Here is a 12281-nt window from a genome sequence, read left to right as displayed (position 1 = left end):
CGTAGCCCCCACATTGGGCATGACCAGAGTGATGGCTGAGTGAATGCATTCACTCAGTGCATCTTCACTGCAGCCTCTCTTGGATGGGACTCTGAGTTTCCACTGGGAGATATGCAATCTGTCCTCTCTCAGGATAAGCCCCAAAGGGAAGGGAACAGATATGTCTCCTGCCCTCCCCTCGAGTGAGACCCAAAGGGCCCCAATGCTACTGGGAGCTGCAGTTTTGACATCTCTGCACAAGTCAGGGTAAATATAGTACACGCACACGCCCATGCACACCCACACATGCACAGGCATGCACACCCTTGCAAAGAACTCACCTTCCCCAATTCTGCTGTGAAACACACCAGTCATTTAGCACCATACAGCAAGACTGCAGAAAAGCTCAGAGCAGCTAGTGAAGAGTGATTGTGTGTGTGTGTGCGGACGCGCACGTGCGTGTGGAGGTGGAATTTTATTATCCAAACTGGATATGGACCAGGACCTAGGGGGTTACTCTCTCCAGAATGTTTGTACAGCATCTAGCATTAGGGGACATTGGTCCATGACTGGGGCTCCTTGGTACTATGATAACACAAATTAATAATAATGCAGGGTGCCCAGGATCTTCAGCAATCAGGGAGCCCTCAGTTTTATGTCTCATTCACAGCTGCATCTCAGTGCATCTCATCTGGAAATAGCATCTGTATAGCTTGCCTTAGCTCTGGTCTACATTAAGAGTTTAGGTCGAATTTAGCAGCGTTAGATCTATTTAACCCTGCACACTGCACCCGTCCACACAATAAAGCCATTTTTGTCGACTTAATGGGCTCTTAAAATCGATTTCTGTACTCCTCCCCGACGAAGGGATTAGCACTGAAATAGACATAGCTGGGTCGAATTTGGGGTAGCGTGGACGCAATTCGATGGTATGGGCCTCCGGGAGCTATCCCATAGTGCTCCATTGTGACCACTCTGGACAGCACTCAACTTGGATGCACTGGCCACGTAGACAGAAAAAGCCCCGCAAACTTTTGAATTTCATTTCCTGTTTGGCCAGCATGGCAAGCTTATCAGCACAGGTGACCATGGAGTCCCAGAATCGCAAAAGAGCTCCAGCATAGACCGAATGGGAGGTACTGGATCTGGTCGCTGTATGGGGAGAAGAATCTGTGCTATCAGAACTCTGTTCCAAAAGACAAAATGCCAAAATATTTGAAAAAATCTCCAAAGGCATGAAGGACAGAGGCTATAACGGACCCTCAGCAGTGCCATGTGAAACTTAAGGAGCTCAGGCGAGCCCACCAAAAAACTAGTCTGGAATCATTGCATAAGAAAGCATGGCAGCGTGTGGTCCCGGTGTTTCCTGGCATTCAAGCAACATCCATTCTTTATCTCTCTGTGTTATCCTCAGGAGAGTGATATCATTCATGGTCACCTGGTTGAAATAGGGAAATTTTATTAAGGGGACATTCAGAGAAGGCCGTGGCTGAAAAGAAGTCATCCCCACTGTTAGCCATGGGGTGGCGGGAGGGGTGAAGCCATCATCCCAGAGAATTGGGTGTGTGTGGGGGGGGGGTTAGTTGGATTTGTGCTGCATGTTAATCCAAAAACATCAGCCCCTCCTTTTAAATGGCCAATGTGTCTTTCTAAATACTACTCTCCCTTTTTTCCTCCTGCAGCGGCAAATGTTTCAATGCTGCCACTATCATCTCCATCCCAGAGGCTAGTGCAGATAAGAAGGTGAAAAAAATGCACTCGCGCTGAAATGTTCTGAGCTCATGCAGTCCTCCCACACTGAAAGAACCCAGCAGAATGCATAGAGGCAGACAATGTCAGAGTCCAGGAAAGCACAAAATGAATGCGAGGACAGGAGGGACACATGAGAAGATAGATGACTGGAGCAACAGGAGAGGTGGTGGCAGTGTGATGAGAGGAGGTAGGATGCAATGCTGAGGCTACTGGAGGATCAAACTGATAAGCTCCGGAGCATGGTTGAGGTGCAGGAAAGGCACAGACTGCTACTGCAGCCCCTGTGTAACCAACTGCCCTCCTCCCCAAATTCCATAGCCTCCTCACCCAGACACCCAATAACGCTGGGGGGGGTGGGGAAGAGGGAAGGGCCCCCCTCTGGGCACCCAACCATTCCACCCCAGAGGGCTGCCCAAGCAACAGAAGGCTGGCATTCAATAAGTTTTGAAGTGCAGCATGGCACTGTCCTTCCCTCCTCCCCCACCTCTCCTGGGCTACCTTGGCAGTTATCCCCCTATTTGTGTGACGAATTAATAAAGAATGCATGAATTTGAAACAACAATGACTTTATTGACAGGTTTCAGAGGAACAGCCGTGTTAGTCTGTATTCGCAAAAAGAAAAGGAGTACTTGTGGCACCTTAGAGACTAACCAATTTATTTGAGCATGAGCTTTCGTGAGCTACAGCTCACTTCATCAGATGTTTACCGTGGAAACTGCAGCAGACTTTATATACACACAGAAATCATGAAACAATACCTCCTCCCACCCCACTGTCCTGCTGGTAATACTATTAAATTGGATACTATTAATTTAGGCTTAAATAGAGACTGGGAGTGGCTAAGTCATTATGCAAGGTAGCCTGTGTCCTCTTGTTTTTTCCTACCCCCCCCCCCCCCCAGATGTTCTGGTTTAACTTGGATTTAAACCTGGAGAATGGTCAGTTTAGATGAGCTATTACCAGCAGGAGAGTGAGTTTGTGTGTGTATGGGGGTGGGGGGGATGTGAGAAAACCTTGATCTATGCAGGAAATAGCCCGACTTGATTATGTAAAGAGTTGTCACTTTGGATGGGCTAGCACCAGCAGGAGAGTGAATTTGTGTGGGGGGGTGGAGGGTGAGAAAACCTGGATTTGTGCTGGAAATGGCCCACCTGTTGATCACTTTAGATAAGCTATTACCAGCAGGACAGTGGGGTGGGAGGAGGTATTGTTTCATGATTTCTGTGTGTATATAAAGTCTGCTGCAGTTTCCACGGTAAACATCTGATGAAGTGAGCTGTAGCTCACGAAAGCTCATGCTCAAATAAATTGGTTAGTCTCTAAGGTGCCACAAGTACTCCTTTTCTTTTTGCGAATGACTTTATTGCCTCTGCAATAAAGATCGAAGTGATGAGGGGAGGACGGCTGGCTTACAGGAAAGTAGAGTGAACCAAGGGGGTGGGTTTTCATCAAGGAGAAAAACAGAACTGTCACACCATAGCCTGGCCACTCATGAAAGTGGTTTTCAAAGCTTCTCTGATGCGCAGCATGCCCTGCTGTACTATAACCACTCTGCTGTTTGGCTGCACGAAATCAGCAGCCAGGCGATTTGCCTCAACTTCCCACCCCACCATAAACATCTCCCACTTATTCTCACAGATATTGTGGAACACACAGCAAGCAGTAATAACAATGGGAATATTGGTTTCGCTGAGATCTAACTGAGTCAGTAAACTACGCCAGCACACTTTTAAACGTCCAAATGCACATTCTACCACCATTCTGCCCTGGCTCAGCCTATAGTTGCACAGCTCCCGACTACTGTCCAGGGTACCTGTGTATGGCTTCATGAGCCATGGCATTAAGGGGTAGACTGGGTCCCCAAGGATAACTATAGGTATTTCAACATTCCCAATGGTTATTTTCTGGTCTGGAAAGTAAGTCCCTTGCTGCAGCTCTTCAGACAGATCAGAGTTCCTGAAGATGCGAGCGTCATGTTCCTTTCCCGGCCATCCCATGTTGATGTTGGTGAAATGTCCTTTCTGATCCACCAGTGCTTGCAGCACCATTGAAACGTACCCCTTTTGGTTTATGTACTGGCTGCCTTGGTGCTCCGGTCCCAAGATAGGGATATGGGTTCTGTCTATTGCCCCACCACAGTTTGGGAAATGTGCAGGTCATAGTGGATGGCTTTGCTGCAGTGGGATTCCCTGAGTCACTACCTTGATAGCAGCAGCTCAGTGATTGTATTGGCTACTTGGATCACTACAGTCCCCACAGTAGATTTGCCCACTCTAAATTGATTCCCGACTGACCGGTAGCTGTCTGGTGTTGCAAGCTTCCAGAGGGCTATCGCCACTCGCTTCTCAACTGTGAGGACTGCTCTTATCTTGGTATTCTTGTGCTTCAGGGCAGGGGAAAGCAAGTCACAAAGTTCCATGAAAGTGCCCTTACGCATGCGAAAGTTTCGCAGCCACTGGGAATCATCCCAAACCTGCAACACAATGCAGTCCCACCAGTCTGTGCTTGTTTTCCAGGCCCAGAATTGGCATTCCATGTCATGAACCTGCCCCATTACCACCATGATGTCCAAATTTCCAGGGCCCGTGCTTTGAGAGAAGTCTGTGTCCATTTCCTCATCCCTCTCATCACCACGTTGCTGTTGCTGCCTCACCCACTTTTGCAGGTTCTGGTTCTGCATATACTGCATGATAATGTGTGAGATGTTTACAATCCTCAGGACTGCCGCAGTGATCTGAGTGGGCTCCATGCTTGTCGTGGTATGGAGTCTACAGGAGAGCAGAGTTGCAGGGGAAGCGGTGATTGGATGATCAGTTTTGCAGACCTACCGCACCTTCTGCTGCCAGAACACAACAGATGAGCGGGCTGCATGCTTGCCATGGTATGGCGAGACAAGAGCAGGAGAGCAGAGTTGCAGCGGAAGCGGCGGATGATGACAGTCATATAGAGGACCTGTGAGACCACCAGGAGAGCAGAGTGGCAGTGGAAGCGGTGGTCGGAAGATCAGTTTTTCTGACCTACTGCACCGTCTGCTGCCAGAGCAGGAGAGCAGAGTGGCAGTGGAAGCAGTCGTTCGATGACAACGGTTAGCAGTCCTACTGCACTGTCTGCTGAAAGCAGTATGGCGCCTGCATGGAAAAAAAGGCACAAAACAATTGTCTGCCATTGCTTTCACAGAGGGAGGCGCAACTGACAACAACCAAAACAACCAGAACAACCTGTGACAATATTTTTGCCCCATCAGGCATTGGAAACTCAACTCAGAATTCCAATGGGCAGCAGAGATTACCCACAGTGCAATGCTCCGAGAGTCGACAATAGCCTCAATATTGTGAAAGCACTCAGCCGACTTAATGCGCTTAGTGGGGACACACACAATCGACTGTATAAAATCGCTTTCTAAAAAAACTGACTTCTATAAATTTGACCTAATCATAGAATCATAGAATATCAGGGTTGGAAGGGACCCCAGAAGGTCATCTAGTCCAACCCCCTGCTCGAAGCAGGACCAATTCCCAGTTAAATCATCCCAGCCAGGGCTTTGTCAAGCCTGACCTTAAAAACCTCTAAGGAAGGAGATTCTACCACCTCCCTAGGTAACGCATTCCAGTGTTTCACCACCCTCTTAGTGAAAAAGTTTTTCCTAATATCCAATCTAAACCTCCCCCACTGCAACTTGAGACCATTACTCCTCGTTCTGTCATCTGCTACCATTGAGAACAGTTTAGAGCCATCCTCTTTGGAACCCCCTTTCAGGTAGTTGAAAGCAGCTATCAAATCCCCCCTCATTCTTCTCTTCTGCAGGCTAAACAATCCCAGCTCCCTCAGCCTCTCCTCGTAAGTCATGTGTTCCAGACCCCTAATCATTTTTGTTGCCCTTCGCTGGACTCTCTCCAATTTATCCACATCCTTCTTGAAGTGTGGGGCCCAAAACTGGACACAGTACTCCAGATGAGGCCTCACCAATGTCGAATAGAGGGGAACGATCACGTCCCTCGATCTGCTCGCTATGCCCCTACTTATACATCCCAAAATGCCATTGGCCTTCTTGGCAACAAGGGCACACTGCTGACTCATATCCAGCTTCTCGTCCACTGTCACCCCTAGGTCCTTTTCCGCAGAACTGCTGCCTAGCCATTCGGTCCCTAGTCTGTAGCTGTGCATTGGGTTCTTCCGTCCTAAGTGCAGGACCCTGCACTTATCCTTATTGAACCTCATCAGATTTCTTTTGGCCCAATCCTCCAATTTGTCTAGGTCCTTCTGTATCCTATCCCTCCCCTCCAGCGTATCTACCACTCCTCCCAGTTTAGTATCATCCGCAAATTTGCTGAGAGTGCAATCCACACCATCCTCCAGATCATTTATGAAGATATTGAACAAAACCGGCCCCAGGACCGACCCTTGGGGCACTCCACTTGATACCGGCTGCCAACTAGACATGGAGCCATTGATCACTACCCGTTGAGCCCGACAATCTAGCCAGCTTTCTACCCACCTTATAGTGCATTCATCCAGCCCATTCTTCCTGAACTTGCTGACAAGAATACTGTGGGAGACCGTGTCAAAAGCTTTGCTAAAGTCAAGAAACAATACATCCACTGCTTTCCCTTCATCCACAGAACCAGTAATCTCATCATAAAAGGCGATTAGATTAGTCAGGCATGACCTTCCCTTGGTGAATCCATGCTGGCTGTTCCTGATCATTTTCCTCTCATGCAAGTGCTTCAGGATTGATTCTTTGAGGACCTGCTCCATGATTTTTCCAGGGACTGAGGTGAGGCTGACTGGCCTGTAGTTCCCAGGATCCTCCTTCTTCCCTTTTTTAAAGATTGGCACTACATTAGCCTTTTTCCAGTCATCTGGGACTTCCCCGGTTCGCCACAAGTTTTCAAAGATAATGGCCAATGGCTCCGCAATCACAGCCGCCAATTCCTTCAGCACTCTCAGATGCAACTCGTCTGGCCCCATGGACTTGTGCACGTCCAGCTTTTCTAAATAGTCCCTAACCACCTCTATCTCCACAGAGGGCTGGCCATCTCTTCCCCATTTTGTGATGCCCAGCGCAGCAGTCTGGGAGCTGACCTTGTTAGTGAAAACAGAGGCAAAAAAAAAAAAAGCATTGATTTGAAAAGCACTGATTTCGTAGTGTAGACATACCCTTAGTGTTAATGGAGCTTACATGCACGAAGTGAAGAGAGGATAAACCCTGCAGAGAGTTGTGTATTGTAAGACATCATCCCCTGTAGCCTTCCTATTCCCTGGGTCTGTGTATGATTACACTTAATGGCTCTCAAGCTGTACAATACAAACCTGCAGCAGCTCAGCTAGATCAACTAGTCCAATCAAACTAGCATTGTTTTGAACCTTCGCCCATTCCAGCAGCCAAACTCCAGACTGTCCAGGGGTTCCCCATCCATCTCACTGACTCCCAAAATAGCCATGGAGCTCCTGCCTGCAACCTTTCAGTGGGGCCTGATTTTGCAGTGGAAGGGAATATCCCTTGTGGATCCTGGCCAGGACTTTAGAACAACCAAACCAGACCCAGCTGCTTGCTTGGCAAGGAGTCGGAGGATGGTTCTGGAGAGTGCTGTGGAGCTCTCCAGCCAAGCCAGATGAAACTAATATGTTTGCCACATAGTTCTGTGTCTTAATACAGAGTGATTGGCCCAGAGTTTGAGTTGTCTTTGTGCCCCCTAAATTCTTGGCCCAATAGGGACCACTCTAGTGTCTGCTATAAGCTCGAGCAGCTCAAAGGCTGCTTTAAGTTAAACAGCTGCCTTTGGCCCTGAGGGCCATTCCAGTTAGTGGGAATAGTCAGAGCACAGTGCTGCTTCAGTCATCCCTTTTCCTAGCCATGTCCCTTAACCTTCACTGTACAGTGACTTTGAATGCAACCTAGTTACAGTGCCATTCTCCTTAGCAGACACAGACTTAGGACCATTCCCTTCCTGGCTATTCACAGACAATTGCTTGGAGACTGGGGTAACTCCCTCCATCAGGAAGTCAATACCCCTAACAGACACAGGCACATTTCCTTCACTGTCACCATTCTCCATACAGATAATAGGTAAGGTATAGGGACCCTCATCTTCCACTAACCTTGCCTTCCCAAACTACTGACTAGACAAAGCCATCAGCTCACAAGGCTGCCTAGACTCATTTAGACTTTCCTTGCCTTCCTCTCCCTTGTCCCAGCACCCAGTAGGGTGACCAGATGCCCCAATTTTTGGATGTTTTTCTTATATAGGCTCCTATTACCCCCATCCCCTATCCTGATTTTTCACACTTGCTGTTGGTCACCCTAGCACCCAGGGCTGGTTACAGACAAATACTGGGAGAGTGGGGCAGCTTCCTTACCAGGTAAACTGCTGTTCTCCACACTACACTGAGCTACTTCCAGCAAAAAATCAGTTACCTTTTTCAGGTTTACTTTTACAAGATGTATTAGCCAACAATCCATCACCGATCAAAAATCTACCCTTTTCTTCCTCAGTTAGGGCTTTAACCTGACCATCCACTTTAATCTGCTCCTGAGAAACATTTTCCTGACCAATGAGTTCTTTCTGTGCTTGATCTTCTTCCAGATTCACTTCTGAGACATTACAGACAAACTGCTCTTTTCCTCAGAGAAACAGCTATTTCCCACCAGGTTAGAGTCCCCCTCCCCCTGGTCATAGCATAATGGGTTAAACACAGAAAACTGCTCAGAGTAATATAGCATACCAACATTGTTATAAACTGGACTTTCAAGAGTATACAGTTTCTGCTGGTCTTCCATTGCCTTTTTGACTTGGAGTTAAGTCTGGCAACCCTCTCCTCAGCAGCCAGTCATTCCATTTGCCTTCTACGAGCCCTTTCCTCTCTTTCATCAGCTTTCTTCTGTGTTTCAGCAGCTTCTCTATCTCTAATTCAGCATTCCTTTCCTTACCTTCTTTCTCTCTTTCAGCAGCTTTTTTTTCCAATTCAGCCATTCTTTCTTTAGCTTCCTTCCCCAGCTGGGCCAAGGCTTGCTTCTCTCTCATTTGAATTTCTGCCAGTTTTTGATTATATTCAAATTGCAGGCTCTCTTAGGGCTTGCAGATTCACTGCTTCTGCTGATGCTTTCTGGCTCATGGTCACTGATCTTTAACCAACAAAACTCTCAATACCAAAATTCAAATTTGGATAGCGTGAGGTTCTGATCCAAAGTTTAATTGACCTGGTTCTGTGGATCCTAGCATGACTACGCCATTGTAATGATGCGGCCTCTGGCGGAACACTACTGAGAGTATCAATTCAGGACAAATTGCTTAGAGCAGGGCAGTCACAGCCTAAAGCTGGATGTACTTTATTACTAAGGCACACCAAACCAGCCAAACAGAGAAGACTTCAGTTTTACCCCACTGGCTAACCAGAAGTCATACAAGCAATTCCCTCAGATACTCCAGTTCCCTTGTGCTACCACCAGCAAGCACTGCTCCTTATGGGGATGAATGGTTATGGAAACCAATACCCCAGTAAAAGAAAAAAGGTTCTCCCAATATCTAAACAAATACTTTGTCTCAGTCTTTAATGAGGGGCTTAGGGATAATGGTAGAATGATGAATGGGAATGAGGATATGGAGGTAGATATTACCACATCTGAGGTAGAAGCGAAACTTGAACAGCTTAATGGGACTAAATCAGGGGGGCCCATATAACCTTCATCCAAGAATATTAAAGAACTGGCACATGAAATTGCAAGCCCATTAGAAAAAAATTGTAATGAATCTGTAAACTCAGGGGTTGTACCGTATGACTGGAGAATTGCTAACATAGTTCCTATTTTTAAGAAAGGGGAAAAAACGTGATCCGGGTAACTACAGGTCTGTTAGTTTGACATCTGTAGTATGCAAGATCTTGGAAAAAATTTTGAAGGAGAAGGTAGTTAAGGACATTGAGGTCAATGGTAATTGGGACAAAATACAATATGGTTTTACAAAAGGTAGACTGTGTCAAACCAACCTGATCTCCTTCTTTGAGAAGGTAACAGATTTTTTAGACAAAGGAAACACAGTGGATCTAATTTACCTCAATTTCCGTAAGGCATTTGACATGGTTCCCTATGGGGAATTATTATCTAAATTGGAAAAGATGGGAATCAATATGAAAATTGAAAGGTGGATAAGGAACTGGTTAAAGGGGAGACTACACTGGGTCATGCTGAAAGGTGAACTATCAGGCTGGAAGGAGGTTCCCTTCCTCAGGGATCTGTTTTGGGACCAATCTTATTTAATCTTTTTATTACTGACCTTGGCGCAAAAAGTGCCATTCACTAATGAATCATAGAATATCAGGGTTGGAAGGGACCTTAGGAGGTCATCTAGTCTAACCCCCTTCTCAAAGCAGGACCAATCCCCAACTAAATCATCCAAGCCAGGACTTTGTCAAGCCTGACCTTAAAAACCTCAAAGGAAAGAGAGTCCACCCCCACCGTCCTAGTGAAAAAGTTTTTCCTAATATCCAACCTAAACCTCCCCCACTGCAACTTGAGACCATTACTCCTCATTCTGTCATCTGATACCACTGAGAACAGTCAAGATACATCTTCTTTGGAACCCCCTTTCAGGTAGTTGAAAGCAGCTATCAAATCCCCCCTCATTCTTCTCTTCCGCAGACTAAACAATCCCAGTTCCCTTAGCCTCTCCTCATAACTCATGTGTTCCAGTCCCCTAATAATTTTTTGTTGCCCTCCGCTGGATGCTTTCCAATTTTTCTACATCCTTCTTGTAGTGTGGGGCCCAAAACTGGACACAGTACTCCAGATGAGGCCTCACCAATGTCGAATAGAGAGGGAATGATCACGTCCTCGATCTGTTGGCAATGCCCCTACTTATACATCCCAAAATGCCATTGGCCTTCTTGGCAACAAGGGCACACTGTTGACTCATATCCAGCTTCTCATCCACTGTAACCCCTAGGTCCTTTTCTGCAGAACTGCTGCCTAGCCATTCGGTCCCTAGTCTGTAGCGATGCATGGGATTCTTCCGTACTAAGTGCAGGACTCTGCACTTGTCCTTGTTGAACCTCATCAGATTTCTTTTGGCCCAATCCTCTAATTTGTCTAGGACCCTCTGTATCCTATCCCTACCCTCCAGCATATCTACATCTCCTCAGAGTTTAGTGTCATCTGCAAACTTGCTGGGGATGCAATCCGTGCCATCCTCCAGTTAATTAATGAAGATATTGAACAAAACCGGCCCCAGGGCACTCCACTTGATACCGGCTGCCAACTAGACATGGAGCCATTGATCAGTACCCGTCGAGTCAGACAATCTAGCCAGCTTTCTATCCACCTTATAGTCCATTCATCCAGCCAATAGTTCTTTAACTTGCTGGCAAGAATACTGTGGGAGACGGTGTCAAAAGTTTTGCTAAAGTCAAGGAATAACACGTCCACTGCTTCCCCCTCATCCACAGAGCCAGTTATCTCGTCATAGAAGGCAATTAGATTAGTCAGGCATGATTTGCCCTTGGTGAATCCATGCTGACTGTTCCTGATCACTTTCCTCTCATGTAAGTGCTTCAGAATTGATTCCTTGAGGACTTGCTCCATGATTTTTCCAGGGACTGAGGTGATGCTGACTGGCCTGTAGTTCCCAGGATCCTCCTTCTTCTCTTTTTTAAAGATGGGCACTGCATTAGCCTTTTTCCAGTCATCCGGGACCTCCCCCAATTGCCATGAGTTTTCAAAGATAATGGCCAATGGCTCTGTAATCACATCCGCCAACTCCTTTAGCACTCTTGGATGCAGTGCATCCGGCCCCATGGACTTGTGCTCCTCCAGCTTTTCTAAATAGTCCCGAACCACTTCTTTCTCCACAGAGGGCTGGTCACCTCCTCCCCATGCTGTGCTGCCCAGTGCAGGAGTCTGGGAGCTGACCTTGTTCATGAAGACAGAGGCAAAAAAAGCATTGAGTACATTAGCTTTTTCCACATCCTCTGTCACTAGGTTTCCTCCCTCATTCAGTAAGGGGCCCACACTTTCCTTGACTTTCTTCTTGTTGTCAACATACCTGAAGAAACCCTTCTTGTTACTCTTATCATCTCTTGCTAGCTGCAATCCAAGTGTGATTTAGCCTTCCTGATTTCACTCCTGCATGCCTTATTAATCAGATCCCAGTGGTCTATAGAACACCAAGAACTATCCCAGGGGAGGCTCTAGTAGCTTTCTTCTCCAATGTGATTTTTGCCCAGATAGCCTGTCTTATCTATTTCATCACTTCTTATTTACAGTCTACCTCATCATTGATATACAATGCTACTCCACCACCTTTGCCTTTATTTCTGTCTTTACTAAACAGCACAGACCCTTCAATACCTGTACTCCAGTCATGACGACTATTCCACCATGTTTCTGTTATCCCTAGAATATCTGGTTTCACTTCCTGCACCAGTAGCTCTAGTTCCTCCATTTTGTTACCGAGGCTCCTCGCATTGGTGTACAAACATCTTAATTTTTGCTGTTTGGCCTCACTCACATTCTTTACCCAATTAGGCACAGTCATTCTACAGCCAGTATCACCTATTAG

This window comes from Lepidochelys kempii, chromosome 10, assembly GCF_965140285.1.
Source record: "Lepidochelys kempii isolate rLepKem1 chromosome 10, rLepKem1.hap1, whole genome shotgun sequence".
NCBI classification, from domain to species: domain Eukaryota; kingdom Metazoa; phylum Chordata; order Testudines; family Cheloniidae; genus Lepidochelys; species Lepidochelys kempii.
This window is presented reverse-complemented; position numbering follows the sequence as displayed.